The 16,395-nt window shown below is 40.4% G+C and overlaps 1 long non-coding RNA gene across 1 annotated transcript; it reads left to right on the forward strand.

The window, feature by feature from the left end:
* The first annotated feature begins 10,333 nt into the window (after positions 1-10,333).
* LOC118373208 (uncharacterized) lies at positions 10,334-14,809 on the forward strand. Its single transcript, XR_004823375.2, has 3 exons — positions 10,334-10,475; positions 13,797-13,866; positions 14,040-14,809. It is a non-coding gene; the product is annotated as an uncharacterized LOC118373208 (long non-coding RNA).
* The last annotated feature ends 1,586 nt before the right edge of the window (positions 14,810-16,395 follow it).

The following is a 16,395-nucleotide window of genomic DNA, read 5'->3' on the forward strand; positions in this document are numbered from 1 at the left end:
CGCGTTATGACGCGGAAGCGCTGGGTCTGTGACGAGCAGCGCAGGCTAGTTTGGGTTGTCCTCTCTGCATATCCAGTGCCTGAACAGCAATGGTCTACCCCAAGAATAGTCTTATTCAGGTCCCCCCTTCCCCCTTCCCCCTCCCGCGTCCCTCAACCCCTTCCGCCCTCTCTCCAAAACCTATCCTTCACTGCTAAGTCTTCCGGATATATTTTGCTATTGAGCAGACTCAGTAACGTTCGCCATTGGGATTTTGTTTACAATAATAACTAATCGCCGTCAATTGAGACAAACACAGATACAGACGTGTAAGAGCACATCCATCATATTGAAAAAATGGTATGTGCTTATAAATTTGCCTCGGCATCCTGCATCAGATAACTGAAAATGACACTTTGTGATGGGATACTTTGGGAAGATCTAAAAACAATGGCCAACAAAAGCATAGGCAATGGGAGTGCATGTGGGTAATAGGCAACAAATGGGAGTGCATGTGGGTAATAGGCAACAAATGGGAGTGCATTTGGGTAATAGGCAACAAATGGGAGTGCATGTGGGTAATAGGCAACAAATGGGAGTGCATGTGGGTAATAGGCAACAAATGGGAGTGCATGTGGGTAATAGGCAACAAATGGGAGTGCATGTGGGTAATAGGCAACAAATGGGAGTGCATGTGGGTAATAGGCAACAAATGGGAGTGCATGTGGGTAATAGGCAACAAATGGGAGTGCATGTGGGTAATAGGCAACAAATGGGAGTGCATGTGGGTAATAGGCAACAAATGGGAGTGCATGTGGGTAATAGGCAACAACTGTGGATTGTACAGAAAATATCCATGCAATGTGTGAATGTGTAACATTAGGTGAACATGGAGTGGGCCACGGCAGCCCAGCTTTGCATTCATAGAGGAACGTTCTATTGAGGGAATGACCTTTACAATATAGCACAGCACAATTGTATAGGCTATGCCCTCACTTCCACGAGGATGAGTAAGCCTATAATGTTCATTGAAGGCCAGATATCGTACAAATCGATATTGAATACAAAATTACACTGAAGATTCTCCATTGTTCGCAGGGATATTGTCATATAATATGGAGAGTTGTTGTCGTTGATCTCGCAGGAAGCATCAGGGATCACAAAATGACGAAATACTAGTATTTAATTACTCTTATGTGGACAGCACCGAAATCTCTATTTTACATGGATTTTTTATGGTGAGCTTCCTGATTTTTTGTTAAGATGAAGCACTGTGCACACTACATCAGGTTTGATTTTCCCGAGGCTATCGTTCCAGAATGCAGGCGCACTGCCTCTGATAAAACCACATTTGGTTTACAGGCAATTTCCCTGACTTAATTCAGCGCGTTGTGACAGACGTCGAATGGGAAGAACTGTGTGACAAAAACAATATGGGACGAAAGCCACCTCACACTGCGTGGTATGACCCCATATGCTGTTCTGGGTCAGTTAAGTGTGCACGATGTCAATATTTAGACTTCTAAGATGTCAGTGGTTCTTATGGCAATTGCTATAACCCTGTAGCCCACACCCTGGCCCCACTTACACCACACATGTGACGAGTGACCGCTACAGTTAGGCTAGGACTCATCATAAACAGCATTTCTATTCACACGTGTCAAAATATTACACATCACCAAAGTAGAAAGTCGGCCTACCCCAAAAAGACAACGTTTGTAATTAAATGAATGTCCTTTAAATGAACTCATCAGCTTTAGGCCTATAGGCCTAATATAGCAAATGATAACCCGTTGCTTCACACAGGCGTTTGTGCGAACCGGTTGTTTGCAATGATACAATGCAGATCCAGGAAACTCATGCTAAAGTAGCCCAGTTCTTGGCCGCCTCATGCATTATGATATGCACTGAACTGTAGGACTACCCCATACTAGGACGCTCCATGGCATTCCTCTTTTGATCATTCTGAGGAGAAAAATAAAGTTGCAAATCTAATTGAATGAGAGAGGTTGACCTTGCGAGACAACTATGGAGCGCATGCATGTCAAGAGGTGTACCAATGTTTAACATACTATATTGGTGTAAGTCGTTGTAGATCAATATTCCATTTACTACTACTTCTGTGACCGCAGGTCAATCAAATAGTGTCGCCTTCCTCTAATAATTAATACTGTAAGACCTTCGTGAAATTAAAACCAAGTGACGAATAAGTATTCAATAATAAATACGCCACATTACCCGAGGGCATATAACTTCTAGGCTACTTAATGCTTTCTGTCTAATAAATATGGACGTTACATGATTTAACAGCAGTAATGCATTTAATAAAATTAGCGTTACAGGAGACAGTCGTTATAAAAAAAGTGCACAAACGATGCACTTTTTTGTTGTTGTCAAATACACTATTTCCATTCAAGATCGTACACAGTGCATGTGCGTGAGACAAAATAAATAATTATTATTACCGACTCCCTAAGGGAAACGTAAATTCTGAATTGTGTTTAGGCAGCACAACGTTATAGGAGTGATGCACCGCTCACTGCATTCTGTGTCAACATTACACCCAACGCACCACTGGAAGGTAAACTCTCATACTGCATTGTTTAGCATGGAGGTGATATGGGGCTAATCATGCCAGATTGCGTAAATCCAAATTGGTTCTAATTTGACGAAATGCACAAGCATGTTCATGATATGTTTTTTTTCCTCCTCCAAATGATTGACCAGAACATTCACTTCCCATGAGAACACAACTACTGATGCCCAAAAGTGCAACCACAATCTGCTAGAATCATCACAGTCTTCACCATCATAATCCTCACCATCACTATTCTTATCATCATCCTCAATATCATCATCATGGCATTATCCTCATCCTCATAATCATATTCGTCAACAACAGGTAAACATGTGCGTAATGGGACTCAACCCTTGGTTTGACAAATTAGTCTGGAAGTAGTTTTACGGACCAAACGTTTTCGTTGAACGTTACTGGCTAATAACTGTCAGTTCGGGATATATCAAATGATCAGAGATGATACTATATATATAAAGCAATTCATTTTCAACATGGGCTTGTCTACATTCTGATTCCTGACATTTAATGAAGTAATAACGAAAAAGGACAACAACAAAACACTAATCAACTTCGCTGTGTAAAAGGACTGCATCTAAGTCGTTTCAAAATAGCTGTTGGACATTAACTTTCAAATGTAAAACTGTTGACTGCATATTTTATTGCAATGAATGATATTGAAAGTTCAACAACATGCCAATTCCTCTTGATTGTTCTGTTCGATAGCCTGTCTATAACGCATGAACGACACCAGTGTGAAAATATCTCACGACCAAACGGTACAGAAACGCAGAATGGTCGGGTAGTTCAAAACCAAGGATAAAGTGTCAACCCTTTATTAGGTTACATTTATGCCATGTAGTTAGTTACTCTATAGCCTAACTACGTGTACAACTAGAACGTCATTACTCAGCAAGGCCCTTTGGAATCAGCTTACAATAAATAATGATTGATTGTAATGAAACTGGGGAAAAACGTATTATACAGTGTAATTAGACCTACATGTAATTGCATCGAGATGTAAAAACAAAAATGTAAGCGACATGGCCCTGCATCTTATTTTTTGGAATTGAATGTAAAGTCTGATCAGAAAAGAATATGGCTTGAATTAGACATATGAGAGCCACACAATTCCACACAAAAAACAACAACAAATGTTTTTGCTATTATGCTTGGTTGTCAGTATCAGGCTTAATTTCGAATGCAAAATATATAACAAAAAACTGTTTTAATACCGTAGCCTAAACTATGACAATCGTGACGCATTTGTGTATGATTTGAATTTGTTTCAATACACTGCAATTCCGATGAATTTATCGAAGTCTGTTCTTAATAATTGGTATCTAATTGCACGTGCACAAAACTGACAAATGAATTAATCGCCAGATAAAGGTGTAGGTCACAGCCAGAGGTGTGCTTAGAATAAAATGGGCCTTTTGGCAATGCTCAATGGAAAAGTGCAAAATGTATGCAAGAAGTGAATTTCAGACCTAGAAATCTAACGCTTTTTTGCATTATTTAAAAAAAAAAAAAACTAATTTGTAATTATTTGTGAATTAAGGCACTGTCCCTCATTTTCACTTTTGCTGAACAATTGTGGTTGTGATTCATAGTGAAAGTTTAGGCCTAATTTCTCATAAAACGGATCGAAAAACATTTAATATTATTAACATCACGCTTGTGAACATTTGCAGCAAAAGTTTTCCAAAAGGTTATCTTCAAAAATGTCAAACATTTGGCTATATTTTATTAATGTTGAAATAATTAACTAATCTTCACGTGGTGAGAGAATATACATAACATTTACAATAATGTTTAAATTAAGACCATCGAACACTTGCACCAATTAGGGCCGTACATAATGCAGGTATATTTACCATGTTATTACCTACAGAAGAGACCATTGGGAGCCGAGAGCGCAACTTAATCAAAAGCATTGTGTCTAAATATGTTCTGAATGTTGTATTATATGCGGAATGTACAAACCTTATTAGGAACACCTCCTCTTTCCATGACATAAACTGACCAGGTGAATCCAGGTGAAATCTATGATCTCCTTATTGATGTCACTTGTTAAATCTACTTCAATCAGTGTAGATGAAGGGGAGGAGACAAGACAAAATGTTTAGGTTCCTTTGAACGGGGTAATAGTAATTATTTTATGTGTGTCCCTTTTGGTGTCTTGCATCCCCACAAACAACAGCACAGCATCACCAATAGATGCATAATACATAAATAAATCCATAGCAATAACTACAGCAGACAACACATGTGGATACAGTTCGTATCACGTCCATTATATGTATAATCCACAAGGGGAATAATCCACATTAGGGTATCATATAGAACAAGAAAAAGATAACTGAAACCACAAAAAAATGGCTGTGCAGCGCCACCGGAAGCATGGTAGTAGGTGCCAGGCACAACGCTGCTGAGTTTTTTACGCTCAACAGTTCCCCGTGTGTATCAAGGATGGTCCACCACCTAATGGACATCCAGCCAACTTGACACAACTGTGAGTCCACATGTGCCAGCATCCCTAAGGCACGCATTTCGACACCTTGTAGAGGCTGTTCTGAGGCAAAAGGGGGGTGAGCTCAATATTAGGAAGGTGATGCGAATGTTTTGTGCACTGAGTGTGTGTTATATTCATTCCCTTTAAAAGGCTAATTATAATGCATTAACGACAGACTTTTAATGCGCTGGTTGTGGGATTGGTAATTGTAGCCACTTTAATAATAACGAATTAGGATCATGCAAAACTACAAAGTCCATTCACCCATGCAATGATCACAGGTTGCCCAAAATCTCATATTATGTTAGGTTGAGGCTTGCATCTGATTTCCCAGTGGAGAGAGGCACACATAATAGGTACATGGAAAGCCTAGACAGAATGAAATATGCAAGGGGTTTGGCTACATATTATTCGCCCTGAAGAGAAAATGGACACACACACATAGATAAATTCTGCGTGTTCTATTCTTCAGGGTCATCCAGTATGTTGGGTGATTGTGTGGTCTGATACTCCGCTCCATGTGGCGCTCCCATGGGTGATGGATGGCCTGGGAAGTGTCTGGAATCTGTCTGGAATCCCACAGACAGGCAGGTGAAAGCGCTGTTGGGTAACTGCAGGTCTGCCCCTGACTTGGAGGTGAGGAGAGCTGCTCCTAACCAGCTGTGGTTTGTGGGTGAAAACCCAGCTATGGTTTGGGTCACAAGACCTGGGGAGAATAGTAGAAAGAAGAAGAACAAAAGTTGTTGAGATGGCATTTTTCAGGCTGAGACTTTCCCATGTGTGACTGTGACATGGAGTTTGTCATTGATAGGGCCAGAAGAGTCAGTCTGGGACAGAGATACAGGACATGTCAGAAAGCAACCTGGGTTCAATCAACCTAGTTCACCTCAGGACTGTGTGACCCTTCTGTGATTGAATGAATATGCACAAATGTGATTCTATTCTTATTAGGCAAAACTACTTTCTGTTCATCTAGGTCCAATCCAAAACATATACTATAGAACAGCATTCATCATTCTATAGAGAATGGGTTTTCTGGGAACAAGTTTTTGAAATGTAAACATCCATCTTTCCTCTAACATTCCAAGAAAGTAAAACGAGTAAATAGTGTTAGAAATGCACCTTCAAAGAATGTGTCAGAGCCTAAGTTTCATGGACATACTGTAGCTCCCATCTCTTTCAGTCTTGCATAATGACTAGAAAGTGATGTGTTGTGTCCTGATTGATGCCTCATTTGTCTGTGTGCCTTGTGTCCTCCTTCCTGATTAGATCCCATCACAGAGTCTCCTTCTCCTGCCAACACGGTACTTCCAGCTCCAGGCCTCTCCAAGAGAGGGGGTGACCCACCGAACCCTCCGCAGAATGGGTAGACCCCTCCATGGCCACACATGGCTCTATGCTCAGCCTTCCACTAAGACCCCTTCTTCCTCCTCCCTGTGGGTTTATGCTTGTTCCACTAGAGACAGGGATGATAAGTTATCTGGGGCTGCACGGCACTGCAGCGTTCAGAGGCAGAGTCCCCCACACCTCTAGCCTGGCTCTGAGTTGTGCAGGCTGCACGGAGCCCTGCTCCGAGGAGTGGTGGGGCTGGGCTGACACATTTCTGCTAACAATCACATAACACACAGGGACCCACATTCCAACTTCCTGATCCCGTTCTCTACCCACAACCTCTCATTCACAGCCCTCCTCTTCCCCCAGCTGGCTCTCAGTGGAACTCTGCAGCTGTAGGCCAGATATGCTCAAATCAAACATGCGGATTCAGACATAAATCACTAATTATTATTAATCATAATAATTTTGATGGTAATTACAATATTATTAATTGCAAGCATATTTTATATTCCCTGTTTATATTCCCTGTTTCCCTATCATCATTGAAATCGACTTGATCTTCTGACATCATTTCCCCTTTCATTATGGGACATTATTTTACATGTCATGTACTCTGCTGCCCTCTATTGGCCCTTCACTCTTTGTTCATTGGCATGTGAAAAAGAGAAAAGACTGACGTACCAAAATCGACTTCAATAGAATCAAGCGAGAAAGCAGACATTGCACTACATACATCACAAGAAGTATTCAGTTATCAATCAGTCAATAGTTAAATATCACGTGCATACGGTGCCTACTTGAAAACTAGAAACAACTGAGATATGGGTTGGATGTCTCCCTGACCTGAATGTTGTTTGGGAAGCTATATCAGATGGTGCCTGCCCATTTGTCCTGTTTGAACCATGGCACTATGAAGATTATTTCAGCAGAACAGAACACAGTTAGGGGAGACTGAGTAAAGTGAGTTGCGTGGGAAACTTATGGTGTGGTATGGGATGGGAAACTTATGGTGTGGTATGGGATGGGAAACTTATGGTGTGGTATGGGATGGGAAACTTATGGTGTGGTATGGGATGGGAAACTTATGGTGTGGTATGGGATGGGAAACTTATGGTGTGGTATGGGATGGGAAACTTATGGTGTGGTATGGGATGGGAAACTTATGGTTTGATCTGTCTGGTCTGGTCCAGAATTGGCAGTCCTTACAGGGATTTAGGTTCTGGGAGTCCTTGTGAGTACAAAACAGAAAGCATATACGTGTTTCTTACACGGAACCCAAACCGGTTGCGCGCGTGCGCTATCGTGCATATATTTATTTTGCCCCCCCTCCCATTACATTAATATGGGGACAGGTCGAAAAGCATTAAACATGTATGGCAATTTAGCTTGCACTTGCTAGCTAACGTTAATTTGTCCTGGGATAAAAACATTGAGTTGTTATTTTACCTGAAATGCACAAGGACCTCTACTCTGACAATTAATCCACACTTAAAACGGCCAACCGAATCGTTTCTAGCCATCTCTCCTCCTTCCAGGCTTTTTCATCGTTTAATTTATATGGTGATCGCATCTAAACTGTCATTGTATTACCAGGACTAAACAGTTTGTCTTTCAATCACCCCACGTGGGTATAACCACGTATAACTTGCAGCGGGATCTGCGTCAGAAATATGAATTACTTCTATTTTAGCCCTTGGCGTCGCAGATGCTCGTAGGGGTGCGCGAGCAGTGTGGGTGCAATAATTGAATAACATGGATTTCAAAATGTATTTTGCGACGCTCGCGCACGCGAAGTGTCCGGTCTGGTCAGCATGTTAGAGTCATAGCTCTCAGGAATGGGGTCATAATATGTTGTACCAAATTCCAATATGAAGAAAAAATAATCAACATGCCACATAGGGGCCAAAAACCTCTAAAAACCACTAGAATCCTCACTATAGATAAACAATAGTACTTGTCATTTTGGCACTGAACTCATTTTGATGGGGATTAACCCTAACAATGAAGAGAAGGTAAACGTTGAAATCCAGGAACACCTTTGCCTCTAAGTGTAGTGCAGTGGAGGCTGCTGAGGGGAGGACGGCTCATAATAATGTCTGGAACGGAGCAAATAGAATGGCATCAAACACCTGGAAACCATGGAAACCATGTGCTTGATGTATTTGATAACGTTCCACTTATTCCACTCGAGCCATTACCACGAGCCTGTCCTCCCCAGTTAAGGTGCCACCAAACTCCTGTGGTGTAGTGAACATTCATGAGTTCATATGTAAAGCAGGCTAGGCTACCCACTTAAACCAAGCACAAAACAATGTTTGTTAAAATAGTTGCACTAGGCCAGCCCGAACTGAAATGTTAGCCTAATTGTTCTATGGCTTGTCTGTGTGGTAGGTTGAAATTTGAGACGAAAGGAAAATGTGTTTACTCGACTAATTAGAGCCCCAGTTCTGAAGTTGACAGTTATATCACCTGACACATGTGCAAAACCATGTGAACACCTGCAGACTTTAGTCTTGTGCACATGACATCCATCTTGTGCATTTGGTCATAAGCAAACAAATCCTGATTGCCACACATACACACTTTTCTAAATAGTCAGGATAATAACACTTTCCTGCTCTACTTTCTGTAGTGTTTCACTTATACTGAACAAAAATATAAACTCAACATGCAACAATTTCAATTTTTTTTTCTGAGTTACAGTTCATATAGGGAAATCAGTCAATTGAAATACATTTCTTTGGCCCTAATCTGTGGATTTCACATGACTGGGCAGGGGCGCAGCCATGGGTGGGCCACTTGGGAGCCAGGCCAACCCATGGAGAAGCCAGGCCCAGCCAATCAGAATACGTTTTTCCCCACAAAAGGGCTTTATTACAGACAGAAATACCCCCCTTCTAAAGATCCTGCAGGTGAAGAAGTCGGACGTGGAGGTCCTGGGCTGGTGTGGTTACATGTGGTCTGCGGTTGTGGAGCTGGTTGGATGTACTACCAAATTCTCTAAACGTTGGAGGCGGCTTATGGTAGAGAAATGAACATTAAGTTCTCTGGCAATAGCTCTGCTGGACATTCCTGCAGTCAGTATGCCAATTGCACACCTCCTCAACTTAAGACATCTATGGCATTGTGTTGTGTTCTGGGATCTTTTACTTCAACTCATTAAACATGGGACCTACACTTTACATGTTGTGTTTATATTTTAGTTCAGTGTATATTATTGCAGTAAACCCATATCCTAACTCTGGAGGGATCTCTGTTGAACATAAGCATCCTTCAAAGCATTTCAGACAATTGAAATACACTAAGCGTGTGAATTATATTTTTTCACAAAAGTACAAGCTCATTGCTCCTTCAAAAGAAGGAAGTCCAGGGAATCTGTCATTGATTGAAAGTGGCAGGTGAAAGGCCAAAGCTGTTGTCATGCTTCACACTTCACATTACTTTCATGGTGTGTGTGTGTGTGTGTGTGTGTGTGTGTGTGTGTGTGTGTGTGTGTGTGTGTGTGTGTGTGTGTGTGTGTGTGTGTGTGTGTGTGTGTGTGTGTGTGTGTGGTATGACTCCCTCTAATCTGCAAACAGTGGTTGTGTATGAAGTGCTGCTGGTGCTGGAGACTATTAGGCCTCTCAGGAGATGGAGATTTTCCTTTTATCATTCCCAGCAGCTCATCCACATGTGCCGACTGACATTTTTGCTTATAAATCGATCTGTGGATCCAGTAGATGGAAATTGCTTGCATTGCGCATTAGCCCTGGTTCCCACCGACACAGTAGTATGTTTCTGAGCCTGTGTGACGTAGGATGTGAAATCTGAAACCACTTGAAGCTGGGATGTCCCTCCCACCATTTAATTGGCTCTTCCGACTGTCCATCAACTCCTGGCTGAACCCTACATCACAGCCACAGACCAAGCACATGTCTGCAATGGTTATATTGTAGAGCAGCAGGAGAGAGCGGTTTCATCATGGTAGCACATTCAGAGGTCGATTTATAGCCATTCATCTGAAATCATTCATTGATGTGAAACAAAAACACTTTCTGTTAGCCATAAACGGACAAGATTATGAGACTGAAGGTGAGTTCCTATGGAGTTCAGGAACCTTGAGCTCTGTGATACTATATTTTCACAATGATGGGGGCAAACTTTTTGATCAAGAGAAACCGTTAGAAAATATGCACATTTTCTCTAACACTAAAAATACAAATATGTATTTTACAGTTAAAAGAAAGATGAAATATTAGTTAGTCATTTTATAATTTGATTATGCTATATTTAGAAAACATTACAAGTCATTTCAAGCCTTATTCATACAGCTTTGTTGAATAGGAAGTATAAAATATTACATATTTTTATATCTTGTATCATATTTGTACTGTGTACTTGAGCTTGTGTCCTCCAAAGTGACTACACCTCAGCAATTTACAACTATTGGTTGAGATAGGTTGAGATTTGAACCTTTCTTTGAGTATACAGCATTACTAGTTATTGTTTATGGACCTCTCATGATAAATAATTACTTTTGGTGATTATGTAGATGATAAAAATATATATAAATATTTGTACATTTAGTTGCATTTAACTGGTTGATTGTGAAATGTACATTTACTGTAGGCCTACATCATGCAATGCACATACATGTTGCTTGCAATGATGCAATTACATGAGTGTAGTCTGGAATTTCACTTATTTCCAAATCTTGATGTTGCAATGACAAAATGATGTGTAGGCTACCCCAAACTTCCTGTTTGTAAAAAGGTGTTGAGTAAAATAAATGTTCCAAAAATGATAAAGGTAACATCAAAGGCTTAACAAGATTAAACATGCTTAGTAATTCTTATAGGACAGATCACTGCACTCTATACTCCTCTGTAAACTGCTCATCTCTGTATACCTGTCACAAGACCCACTGGTTGATGCTTATTTATAAAACCTTCTTAGGCCTCACTCCCCCTATCTGAGATATCTACTGCAGCCCTCATCCTCCACATACAACACTCGTTCTGCAAGTCACATTCTGTTAAAGGTCCCCAAAGCACACACATCCCTGGGTCGCTCCTCTTTTCAGTTCGCTGCAGCTAGCGACTGGAACGAACTGCAACAAACACTTAAACGGGACAGTTTCTCTTCATTCAAAGACTCAATCATGGACACTCATACTGACAGTTGTGGCTGCTTTGTGTAATGTATTGTTGTCTCTACCTTCTTGACCTTTGTTCTGTTGTCTGTGCACAATAATGTTTGGACTGTTTTGTGCTGCTACCAGGTTGTGTTGCTACCATGTTGTTGTCATGTGTTGCTGCCTTGCTATGTTGTTGTCTTAGTTCTCTCTTTATGTAGGGTTGTGTCTCTCTTGTTGTGATGTGTGCACACATGACTGTAAGTCGCTTTGGATAAAAGCGTCTGCTAAATGGCATATATTATTATTATTATTATTATGTGTGTTTTGTCCTATATTTATATTGTATTTATTTATTTTAATCCCTGGCCCCCTTCCCCGCTGGAGACCTTTTGTAAATCATTGTAAATAAGAATTTGTTCTTAACTGACTTGCCTAGTTTTTAAAAAGTTAAATAAAATCAAATAAAATAAATATATTTAAAAAGCCATATGTGGATGGGTAGATTAGATAAGTTTTTCTGAATGAATTCCTGGGGGACCCTCATGGTGTACACATCTTTATTGTAACCCAGCACTGACACACCTGATTAGACTACTCAACTAATCACCAGACCCTTGGTTTATTGAGTTAGTGTTAGTAGTGGGTTAGAACAAAAATGAGGGTTCCCCATCATTGACTTGAGAAACAGTGGATTAGATTCCAAAAACGTTTTGATGCATATTTACGAAACATGATTTTGTGTTTTTAAACAGATATCTGGAAAATATGTACAAAAACATGAAGTAGTAAAAGAGTATGAAATGAAAGTAATTGTGATCTGAAGCGTGTGTGACTCATTAGTAATCCCACCTTTAACCACATGGTGGAGACATCCGTTCACATTTTGAAATCAGGGTCCCCAAAAATGTAATCAAACATTTACAATATTAACTCAGTCTCTGTCTCCATATCGCGTGGATTGTCTATTACCCTGTGTATACATATTTTCCAGATGTCTGTTTTAAAACACAGAGACTGAGTTAATATAGTAAAGTTTTTGACTACATTTCTGGGATCCTGAATTCAAAATGTGAACTGATGTCTCCACCATGTGGTTTAAAGTAGTATTACTAATGAGTCACAAGCGTTTCTGATCACAATTACTTTAAATCTATACTATTTTACTAGCTAATGTTTTAGTTTCATCGTATAATAAATGGGTTTACATTTTTTTTTTCATTTAAGGAATCTCATCCAGCCACTTTGTGTAATTAGATGAGGTATTTCTGTAGTATATTTGAAGCATGGATACAATAACAATAGTGGTTGGACTCTAGGATTTAATTTATTGAATAAAAGTCTCTCTTGAAGTGGGATATTGACCAAAGGACAAACGGTTTAGCGACATTGGTTTGCAGCTCAAAATGTAGAACACGTGACCTATAGGCCACATCATATTTACTGTGAACAAGCAAGGCAAATGCTACCCCCTACTGTCCGATACAGTAATACCAAGTGCATCTTTGCTTTTCAATGGTGGCATCATATTCTAGCCAATAACTTATTGTGATCTATCATGCTTACTTCCAAGCACCACTGACCTGGTGTAAAGGCCTCTCCTTTACACTGTCCATAACCACATTTGTTTCCAACTTTAATTATGTCAATTTATCATAGTTGCACCTGGATAAAGCCTGTTGTTTTCAACATTTAATTGTCATTCAAAATATTTTTCCAGACTAGAAACTAAATCAACTCCATCCCTCTAGTTGTCAGCTAATGCTACATCTCTATTAATTGCCTGGCAATTATGAAGTGGCCAGCACAACGGAAAAGATTGCATGTGTAGTCACTCATCAGTAAGATTGAGGAAAATGGAGATGAGTCACTAATTATAGGTGCCAATTTGTATTTTTTTCTCTGCTCATTATACATCACATTACTATGAATTCAAGATGTCAACTTAACCATAACAATTCAGCTATCTTCTCTGGTTGCATTTATGAGGGAAAGAAAGTCCAAAACAATACACCGCTTACCCACACTAACAAATACATTTTCCATTCTGTACTTGTTAGTGAAAATGAGTATCATCAGCATAACACAATATGCTTTTTATTACTCTGGCGAATCAAGCAGGTGTGAAATTGAGTTGAACTGTGTCAGTTTAAACAAGTCATTCACAATGTAAACAACTATACAGATAGAACAACTGTCCTTATGGTAAAAATGACCTATGATTGACTCTAGCCTAAATTAATTATTTTTGACTGTTTCCATTGATTGATTTATGTCAGCTATGATTCAACGATGGATGCGACTTGTTCCTGCCTGGTGTGCCAACGGCCATGACGTCAGCTTATTAAGGTAGGTCTTAAGGATCGTGGGCGTGCTGCTGACTACATTCTCCTATAGGATGTCATGAGGAACAATGGCGCTTCATATGTTCTATTGTGATTGTAATTAGGACCATACATTCATAAACTAATGTTATGCACAGGAAAGGAAATCGTGTAACGCGTCCAAATCTTCTCCACCAGGTCCGTCATGGGGTACCAGGCCTAATTATCCAGTGATACTGACATCCATAGGTTTGATTTACATATCGCTAGTTCTGTTCCTTTAAACTCTTGTTCTTTGACGTCACGTTCTCTCTGATGTTCTGTTACATCGCCCAAAAGCACTGATTTTTTTCTCTCTAAGGCAAGGAGTACTATCAGTTGCATAACAGTGTTCTGTACATCTAGAACACCATATTACATTGCCACTTTTCACCAATGTTGTCTCTAAACTGGGCGCGTGCAGTAGCTCCGAGACTACCAAGCTGCTCCTTCGGGACTGCCGAGCAGAAATATAAACTCACAGAGAGAAGCACAAGATTGGACTTCAATCAACTTTCTAGAGCAGTAGTCACCAACCGGTCGATCGCGCTCACTGGTCGATCTACAAGGCCTTCCTAGTCGATCGCCAAATATTTATGTAAAAAACCCAACGATAAAGCCTTCTGTTCCTAATTTCTTGTTATTCGTCTCTGGCTGTTGGCTGTATGTGGACCCAATCCAGCTGCCCTGTGCGTCAGATAGGCGAACTGTTGCCATTTTGAACAATTGTATGTGTCTGAAGGTACAAACTTCTGTCTACCCGGGCGGGCCCAGAGAGCAAATCAACTGCACAAAAGGTCTACTGCTGGCAGAACGGATGACTCAGATGGCGGTGTCTGCAGTAATGTAGCACGGCATAAAAGATAGCTACAACAAAGTTGATACTGTGAGATTTCAGAACGTTTAAAACAATGACAAGATAGAGACTGTCAACGAATAAAGAAAATATATACTGTTTTTATGAGTGAGTTAATGTTTAAGTTCTTACTCAACACTGTCTATTTCCACTCATTGCTACAACAAGCACTGCAGCAGTAATTATTGAGTAGGAAAATGTATATATAGCCATGCGTTGTTGTTATTAATAGCGGCTTTGGTCTTTTTTAATATTGAGTAATATTTCACGTTCTCTGTTCATAGGAGTAACAACATGAATTTCTCAAGTTTTTCCATCATCTGGAAGGTGTCAGTGGAGGAAAAGGAGAGCAGAGGGATGTTGAGAGGCGGACACTCAGTCTGCTGCTCTCTCCTTCCTCTGAGACGGACCATCAGATGCAGGCACCTTCCGCCCAATAAAATAAAAATAAAACGCAAATGATTTAAATGTATGCTCACTCAGCTGTGCTTCACAAGTAATACAACAACTGATCTATTACCGGGGTGTTCATATAGCCTACCTCAAATTTTGAAATACATATTTTTTAATTAAGTGGCCCGAACAACAGTGCATTGGCAGGGCAATTCAAGCAAAGCTGATATGCGGTGATAATGTATTGGGCCTATAGCCTACTGCACAAACCTCATTGCTGCAGAACTGTTTTTAATTGGTTAATGTTGCATAGGCTTATGTTTTTTGAGTCATGTTAAAAATAAATCTGCATTTTGATTCAAAGTGATCTTGATTCAAAAAAGGTTGGTGACCACTGCTCTAGAGTTTTCCCTGTTAACACTATCAACATTTCCCTCTACTGTGGTCAAATCAATGCAATATATGCCACTTTCAATGCAATATACTGAAACAAAACAAACTATGCAAGAGATTTTGTTGTAGGCGAGAACGCATCAGAGTAGGATTCTATTGCATTCACACAGCCTACTCAGACTGTACTCTACACAGACTGGTGCAGCATAAACAATCAGAGCTGCAGTAGGCCTACAGTATATGCAATTATAAACTGGGTGGTTTGAGCCCTGAATGCTGATTGTCTGACAGCTGTGGTATATCAGACCCTATACCAGTTAGGGGGAGTGATGAGCTCTACAGCAGAGTCTCACAACTCAATCGCTGGTTGAAAACTTTTTTCTGCCCCCCCCAAAAGATAGAATTTGTAGATAATTGACCCTCTTTCTGGGACTCACCCACAAACAGGACCAAGCCTGACCTGCTGAGGAGACTCCATCCTAGCTGAGGGGTGCTCTCATCTTATCTACCAACATATACAGGGCTCTAACTCTTCTAGCTCCACAATGAAATAGGGTGCAGGCCAGGCTGTTAGCCAGCCTGCCAGTATAGTGGAGTCTGCCACTAGCACAGTCAGTGTAGTCAGCTCAGCTATCACCATTGAGACCGTGTCTGTGCCTAGACCTAGGTTGGGCAAAACTAAACATGGCAGTGTTCGCCTTAGCAATCTCACTAGGATAAAGACCTCCTCCATTCCTGTCATTATTGAAAGAGATCATGATACCTCACGTCTCAAAATAGGGCTACTTAATGTTAGATCCCTTACTTCAAAGGCAATTATAGTCAATGAACTAATCACTGATCATAATCTTGATGTGATTGGCCTGACTGAAA

This window comes from Oncorhynchus keta, chromosome 13 (assembly GCF_023373465.1).
Source record: "Oncorhynchus keta strain PuntledgeMale-10-30-2019 chromosome 13, Oket_V2, whole genome shotgun sequence".
Classification (NCBI taxonomy): Eukaryota; Metazoa; Chordata; class Actinopteri; order Salmoniformes; family Salmonidae; genus Oncorhynchus; species Oncorhynchus keta.